This window comes from Mastomys coucha, unplaced genomic scaffold, assembly GCF_008632895.1.
Source record: "Mastomys coucha isolate ucsf_1 unplaced genomic scaffold, UCSF_Mcou_1 pScaffold7, whole genome shotgun sequence".
NCBI lineage: Eukaryota > Metazoa > Chordata > Mammalia > Rodentia > Muridae > Mastomys > Mastomys coucha.
In genome coordinates, this window is record NW_022196913.1 from 13,871,816 (window position 1) to 13,880,212 (window position 8,397).

Consider the following 8,397-nt stretch of genomic DNA (forward strand, 5'->3'; position numbering starts at 1 on the left):
TTTTTTTTTTTTTTTGGAGATAGTTTATTAAGACAAAAAAACTTTCCATTACATTTATCTATAAATCCATCATAGGCCAAAGGAAAATAGATAAAAATTTGAATCTTTAGGGACATTTTTGACTCCACAATTTTGTAACTCTGAGTTTACATGTTTGCTCACTTTAAATTACTACAGTTTAGGGACACTTGGTGATTATACAGTACCAGGCATGTCAGCCTTAGAGTCTCCAAGTTTCCATATTACTCGGAAAAGCCATGGCTATTGTTTCAAGTTCATCTCTTTGCTTTTGGGAGGTCGAGGAGAAGAGCAGCACCTCATACCAGGTTCAACTTTAAATGGACACAAAATGAAACCCTGCTCGTCTAATAGCGGCTGGCACTGCAGCCCAGAAACAAGCTGCTGAAAGCCAGGAGCAAAGTGTTCTCCTGCGTGGTGGGAGTGCTGAGGTGAGTCCTTCTCCCTGGTGGTGGGAGTGCTGAGGTGTGTCCTTCTCCTGGGTGGTGGGAGTGCTGAGGTGTGTCCTTCTCCTTGGGTGGTGGGAGTGCTGAGGTGAGTCCTTCTCCCTGGGTGGTGGGAGTGCTGAGGTGTGTCCTTCTCCCTGGTGGTGGGAGTGCTGAGGTGTGTCCTTCTCCCTGGGTGGTGGGAGTGCTGAGGTGAGAGAGCACAGCAGGGCCAAGCGCTATAGGTACCAGCAGCCTTCTCTTGGTCCAGCTTACACATTTAAATTAAATCTCTTTGTAAGCATCAAAAAATAGAACAGGTAAGGCTGCATGCCACCTGGTTTCTTAAGCTGCTTTATTTCTTTTTATTTCTTTAGCTTTTAAAGAAAGATGTTCAGCTGTGGTCTAACAGGTGCAGACATTGTTAACTTCATGATGCTCCATCACTTTAACTACCTACCCCAAATTTCCCAAGCACTACCAAAATAAAAAATGAAGACAACAATCACCAGATGAAGAAAAACAACCAGCAAAGATAACTGAGGTATGAACATGGGATACCTAAAGTATTCCAGAGTGTCCTATGCTGGACACACTTCTCATCATTCTTGGTATAGACAATTGCTTTATAGAAGTGTAGGCATTGCCCAAGGGACAGAATATCCCACCCGAACCAGCTCTTTAAGACTTGTGCTTCTAGACAGGCCACACAGGCAGTGATTTCAGAGTAGGAATCCAGTAACCTTCCTATCTGTTTGACCTGCATGGCTTTAATTAATAAACTCAGAACTTCCATGGACTGTGTTCATTAGTGTAGTGATCTGTTGGGCTTGAACATCCTTTTAATTACACCTTCATTCTCAGTTCTATGAGAATCGTCACTAATACCCCTTAATAAAGCCTTAATTGATCACTTGTATATTAGGAATATCTCTGAATGGCTAGAGAGATGGTTCAGTGATTAAGAGTACTTAGTGTTCGTCCAGGGAATCCGGGATCAATTCCCAGCAAGCCCTCACATGGTGGCTCACAGCCATCTTTAACTCCAGTTCCAGAGGGTCCAAAACCTCCTTCTGGCCTCCAAGGGTACTGTGCACTCGTGGTGCACAGAAATACAAGCAGGCAAAACACCAACTCACAAAATAATAACAACAACACTAATAATTTGCTTAAGATTAATCTATAACAATCAGTCTAATATGGATTTTAAAATATTTATATTTATATGCATGTTATGTGCCTGCTTGTACACCACATATATGTAGGTGTCCTTGAAAGCCAGAAGAGGGTATCATATTCCCTGGAAGTGGAGTTACAGGTGATTGTGAACAACATGATATGGGCACTGTGAACATGGGTCCTCTGCAAAAATATCAAGTGGTCTTAGCCACTGAGACTTCTCCCAAGATCCACACTAAGGATTTGTAAGATATGCTTGGTCTTTTAGCTTCATAAAACATTTTATGTTAATGTTTCCTCCTTTACAACCTGCTTTGTAAGAAAATATTTATCAAAATCTATGTATATCACATTAAAAGTTAAGGCTTGTGAAATTTTTATGATTCCAAAAAATTCCATTTTATATAAATAAATAGATATTTAATGTTTTATGAAACAATAAACTTCCAAAATAGCATTTAAATATCATTTTAAAATATATATATATATATATATATTATTTATCTTTAATATATATGTATGTGATATGCACCACTTGTGTATTCATGTGCCCAGTGCCCTCAGAGGCCAGAAGAAGGCATGGGGATCCCCTGAAAGAGAAGTTATGGATAGCTGCAGCATGGGTGCTGTATGTGAAATCCAGGTCCTCTGCAAAAGCAACAAGAGTTTTTAACTGTTGTTCTTAACTGTCTACAGACCCCTGTATTATTAGATTTTTAAAAGTTTAGAGTGGAGCTGGAGAGTTGGCTTAGTTTCAGTACCCATCACCCACATGGTGCCTTACAAACACTCTAGCCCCTGGGGGATCTGATGCCTTCTTCTGACCTCTGAAGGCACCAGGGACACCAGTGGTGCACATACATACATTCAGCCAAAGGTGGGGGGGGGAGGGGAGAAAGGGGGAGAGAGAGAGAGAGAGAGAGAGAGAGAGAGAGAGAGAGAGAGAGAGAGAGAGAGAGAGAGAGAGAGAGAGAGTTACTCTAAAGAACCCTGACTAACACACACACACACACACACACACACACACACACACACATTTTCTCAAGACCGGCTTAGAATGAGACCCGCTATTCTCTATTATCCCCAAAACAAATCACCATGTTACTAAGGGAAAGAAATCCTCCACCCATGCTGCATCTCTTCATAACTTGATCTTAACATCATCTCTAATAACACAATGCATTAAATGACCCAATCCAGGACATGTTCTTAGAGAGCAAGGAGTAATCACTGAATTCCTCCATGTCCACAGCAAGAAGATACTTTTGACTATAGGCTCCTGACTGACAAGTTTCTCTTGATAACAAGCACTGAGTCTGAACACTAGAGTTTCTGCTGGGACAAATGAAGGCTCATCAGAGGAAGTTCTGAAAAAGCTGCTTCCTCTGAGGTCCCAGATGTGCATCACACACCTTGGGAAACTGTCTCAGTGTCAGTAAGGGGCTACAGTCCTTTAAGCCAGAAGAAGTTTGGATATCCTCAGTGGTCAGACGGAAAGAACTGTAAACACCAAGTGCAGTCCCAGAATGTTAGGGCATACATCCTGAGGGTGGTGATGCAAACCTAGGTTCAGCTTCTAGCTAGTAAATACCAGTGGCCATAACCCAGAAAAGCACAAAGCTTCCTGAGTCTTCACTGTTATTGTTCCCGTTGCACATTAAGTGGAAAGTATCTTTGGTATGATTTAAACGTGACCTGGCCTGCACTGAGAATCAGGGAACCCTTGGATGTGAGGCCTTGCTGCAAAAAACAGAATCTTAGGTGACCTGGGAGACTGTCAATGCAATAAAAGTGGTTGCCTCATACCTTGCTGCCAGTGTCACCAGCTGAGCCCATCACCATGTGGAACTGATCCTCTGAATGCCTGAGCCAAAATGACATCTGTATCTCTTAAGTTGACCCTTGACATTAATTTGAGAGGAGCCAGGAGAAGAGAACTCAAAAAAAATGATGGTAGGTTTTGGCTAGTTGTGATTGGCCCATGGCTCCCTGACCTCACAAGGAGCCATTGTGAGAAAGAATATTACTCTACCCTTATAAGGTTCTTCTGGGCCTTGCTTGATCTTCTTACACTGAAGTTAAGCTGTTGGTTAGCTGCAGAGCACTTGGTCTCAGGGCTTTGGTCCTAAGAGTTTCTTTTTTATTTCCAACTTTAGAACTGAGAATCTGTGATGGCCACTGACCTAAAGACAGTAAGTTTGCCTCCTGGTTGGGGTTTGTGCCTGGATTTTGACTTACTGTTCATTGTTTTAGATTTAGCTTGATCATATGCTTCAGTTTATTTTGATTATCAACCATTTTTCCATTAGTATGTATCCATTTTCCTTTTACATATTGGAGACTGGAATGTTTCATTACCTTAGAACTTTTGTTCATCAATATTAGCTGTAAACACTAAGGCATTTGATTTCGCCATGAGTTTGACTCTTACCTGCCTGCTTGCTATTTCCCTCAACCTTTCCCTGTGGTTAAAAATCCCCCTATCACATTAAGAATCTTCTCCTGACACCATGCCACTCATGGGGCTACTTGCTCTGAGGAATCTCTAGGAACAGCTCATTTCCTCATGGCATCACACTGTCACAGACCTACCACCATTCTTCGATTGCCATAACCATGAGTGTAAGGAATAGGAATTGTGTATCATGAGGGTAGACATTTATAGTACCTAGAGTGGTTAGAGAATTTGAGGGTCTGAGCGAAAAGGATCTTGAAGAAACTAGTCTCTAACCATCAACCAATAATCTCTACCCAAGGTTGGCCCAAAGCTCACTGGGTCCATTCTTGTTGTTACTGCTGCTTATTAAGGTCCAAACATCCCCCTCAAGGTTTGAGTGTGAAAAGTGTCACACCATTTCACCTCTCTGAATTCTGTCCCTTGCTGGATGGGCTGCTTAGACGTTGGGAAACCCCATGGTAGAGGTACCCAGCAGGAGAAATTGAGTCATTAGATGCCATGGGACATGCCAAAATCATGGAAGCAGCTGCTTCAGACCCATCTTCCTGAGACCCAGCCATGGTTTCCCTGCGCTCAGAGAACCTGAAGCACAGTAAAACCTATGTACCTTACGGGGTGCTTCTTGGAGATTTTTGGAATAGCAATAAGAAAAATAATGCTGTGCTTGGAGACAGAAAAGGAGGTCATGCTTTATTATTATGTTTGGTTGTGAAGAGCTGTGACTGGTTCATTGTGTGTGACCTCACAGAAGCCACTGTGAAGAGTGCAGACTCCGTCCACACAGGGCACTGGCTGCTTGGTTGGCTGAAGACCTGCTGGTCCACAGAAACTTGGATATTCTTGACCTCCTAAAACCAGACTCTGTTGATGGGCTTTGACCCCCAAACAGTGAGTTTGTTTCCTGGTTTGTTGGTTTATATCTCTTAATTGATTCTTGGTTTAATTTGTGCTTTTACTTTTCTTTTTTACTAGCACCACATTTCTATTGTTTCTTTCTCTTTTTTCTTTTTTTTTCAAGACAGGGTTTCTCTGTATATCCCTGGCTGCCCTGGAACTCACTCTGTAGATCAGACTGGCCTCGAACTCAGAAATCGGCCTGTCTCTGCCTCCCAAGTCTTTCATCCCTAGGATGAAAGGCATGCACCACGACTGCCCGGCCCACATTTCTATTCTTAAGCATGATTCCTTGACATTTTTAAATTTAATTTTTCTGGCTTTAACAGCTTTATTAGTATGGACAATATGTAAATAAATAAATAAATAAATAAATAAATAAATAAATAAGGTTTTTCATCACCAAGGGTACTTCTTCCTGTGCTCTTATCTCCTGTAAGCTTTGACCAGCTTGAATATGCTTCTATCATGGTAACTGTCTTCTACATTTGCTCTCAGTCACCATAATGCCCTGCAAAAAGACCAACAGATACCATGCCATGTGTAGCATGAAGTACAGCCCATTTCATTACAGCATTTCAGTGTCTAGGAGGGCTACCATCTTTAGATGACCATCTATACAAGCTTAAGATAAAGGAACTGAATATCACAAGTGTAGAGACCATGTCTGTAGGAGTCAAATTTCTTAGAGAGTATCAGGGTCCTAACAGAGGTTGTTGGAGTAAATGGTGCAGTGTAAATGAGCCCTGCTCAGAGACGTATCCCAGCAATCAGGAGCCAAGGAATATCAGGAAGTCACACTGCACAACAAACCTCACGTAAGAGAGTTATTGACAGGGAAAACCCAGGAGAGCGACTGCCTCTGCTTAGGAAAGAAGCAGCAGGGAACTGAGCAGAAGGCAGCGCTCAGATAGGATTTCTTGAGGGGTTGAGGCAGAGCTTTCCAAGGTTGCCTGGGATTGGAGGGATTCCTATGTGGCCTGATTTTGAAGCTCAGGGATTGGTGGGTTTTCTTTGTCCTTTTATCCTACAATTGCAGCAGACCCATACATTCATTCTATAACTCTATCTTTGACATACCCAGTCATAGCCAGATTAGCACAGAGTTCCCAAGTCAGTCCTCCTTGTTACTATGGGGCTTATTGTTATTAACATCAAAATGTCCTCCTCAAGGTTGGATGTGGATGGTTTCACACCTTCTCATGTGTCAGTAGGAGATGCTATCTGGGGAGATCATAAAACCCCAGGACTGTGGAAAGCAGCAGGAGAAATTGGGTGAGTAGATGCAGTAGGGGCCTGCCAAAGCCACATAATTAACTACTTCAGACGCGTCGTTCCAAGTCACCAGTTTCTCCAACCGCCATCCATCCCTGTCCTCTGAGAGCCTGGAGGGAGACAATATCCTTCATCCCTTCAGCTCCATCTTGTTAAGGATTTAATCACAGTCATGACAAAAGTTATGCAGTCCCTAGAGATGGACAGAGAAACAATTTTGGGTTGTTCCCTGCTGTCACTGGTCCATTCCTTGCTGTGAAGTCACACACACACAAAAGACCTTTGAGAGAAGTAATTGAATTTTTTTCATATAAGGCACTGTAGTGTGAGGAAGGGCTTGTCTTGATACTGCAGAGGAATTCTTGTTGGATAAAAAGCAGTTGGACCCCAGGAGTCATCCTAATAAACTTGGACTTTTCTAATCTCTTAGACGTAGACATTGGCAGTTTTCTTCTTTGCTGATTTCAGTTTTTTGATCTATTTTTCTTTCTCATCCATGCATTTAATGCTTTGGCTTAAGGCATGGATTTCTGCTTATGAGTTGATTTTGTTTAAATCATTTTTTAAAAAATGCCAGGTTTTACTTTGGTTTCTTTATTCTTATTTTCAACCTTAAATGGGTAAAGTAAGGAGTGTGACACTTGTGTAGATGTATACAATGACCTGGGATCATTTTCATGTGCTCTGTTACATTGTAGCTGCCTCTGGCATGTGCCAAAAAGTTCTCATGTCAATTAAGGCTCCACTTACTGATCCATGGCTCTAGTTAGGCTAACTGTATCTCTGGAACTGGCATATAACAGACAACAATCCCTATGTCTATTTCTATTTCAGAAAATGAGAAAATTTTATTCTTGTGGTTTGGGATGGGCCTCTTCCTTTGAGGGCCTTACGTGAATGTTGTCAATGAGTTTCCACGTGGAATTATCCTAGGATTCCCTGCTGAACTGTAAACCTCATTGTAAACATGAAGCATTAACTTTGTCATGCATTGTAGAGCTTTGTGTGAGCTACCAAGGAATCTCATAATGTCAGTACACATGGATATTTATCAAGAACTCTGTCTCAGTGTCTGTGTCTCTGTCTGTCTGTCTGTATCTCTCTCTCTCTCTCTCTCTCTCTCTCTCTCTCTCTCTCTCTCTCTCTCTGTGTGTGTGTGTGTGTGTGTGTATATGTGTGTCTGTCTGGGTGTGTGTGTGTGTCTGAGTGTGTATATGTGTGTCTGTCTGGGTGTGTGTGTGTGTCTGAGTGTGTGTGCATGCACATATGGTGGCGTAATGGTTTCCACATCAGGTACTTCTGGCTTTATAGACAATATGTGGAATGAGCTTTTCCTCTCTCTTTGGTAAAGCAGATTGAGGATAATCAGTCTCAACTATACTCTAAGGCCAGTAGGTAAGATCCATCATGCAATCTGTTGGTCCTGAACCATCCTTAATGACAGAGATTTCATTACTCTTTCCATCTGGTGACTATATTGATCACTGTGCATGCTTTTAATATCCAGAATTGATTATCACACCCAGTGTGTAGCAGCTAGAAAAAAGCAGGTGGTGTGCATATTTAAAAACCTTTTATCAATGTTGGTGTTTATGATTCAAGCAATCTTTTTCTTTCAGAATCATCAACTCTCTAGAGGATGAGTTTGCATCATCTGCACACCTAGGGTTCCCATGGATGTCACTCATCCTTGCTTTTTTCTCACATCTCATTGCTTTTTATCGTCTCTATGGGTGATACAGGTCAAGGGTCAGACTTGTTCATCCTTTCAAATCACCACATCTTTGTGTCTTTGGTCTTTGTTTCAACCTCTAAGTATCCACATATTTCAACTCTGATTTTCTTATACTTCCTCAACTGTTTTGGGGCTTGAGCTGGCTTAAAAGGAAAAAAAAAAAGAGCTCTAACATTAAGATGTTTGAGGTAGCTATGATTTTCATGATGTAGAAACTGAAAGCCATAAACTTGTCTCCTAGACCTTGTTTTGTTTTTCTTTTTCTTTTTTTTTACTTATAGTATATTGTGGTGATCCCATCTCCTACCTGTTACAGTGGAAGACATGGACGAGGAAACTCCATGCATGGATTTCTGTCAAGCAGACTTACCACCAGCATCCACAGACACTAGTTCCAGGCTGTCCATTTCCAC

The 8,397-nt window shown here is 41.8% G+C and overlaps 1 long non-coding RNA gene across 1 annotated transcript; it reads left to right on the plus strand.

Annotated features, from left to right (window-relative positions):
* Positions 1-3,680: 3,680 nt before the first annotated feature.
* Positions 3,681-8,391, plus strand: LOC116082498. The gene is made up of 3 exons (XR_004115337.1): positions 3,681-3,814; positions 4,829-4,968; positions 8,266-8,391. It is a non-coding gene; the product is annotated as an uncharacterized LOC116082498 (long non-coding RNA).
* The last annotated feature ends 6 nt before the right edge of the window (positions 8,392-8,397 follow it).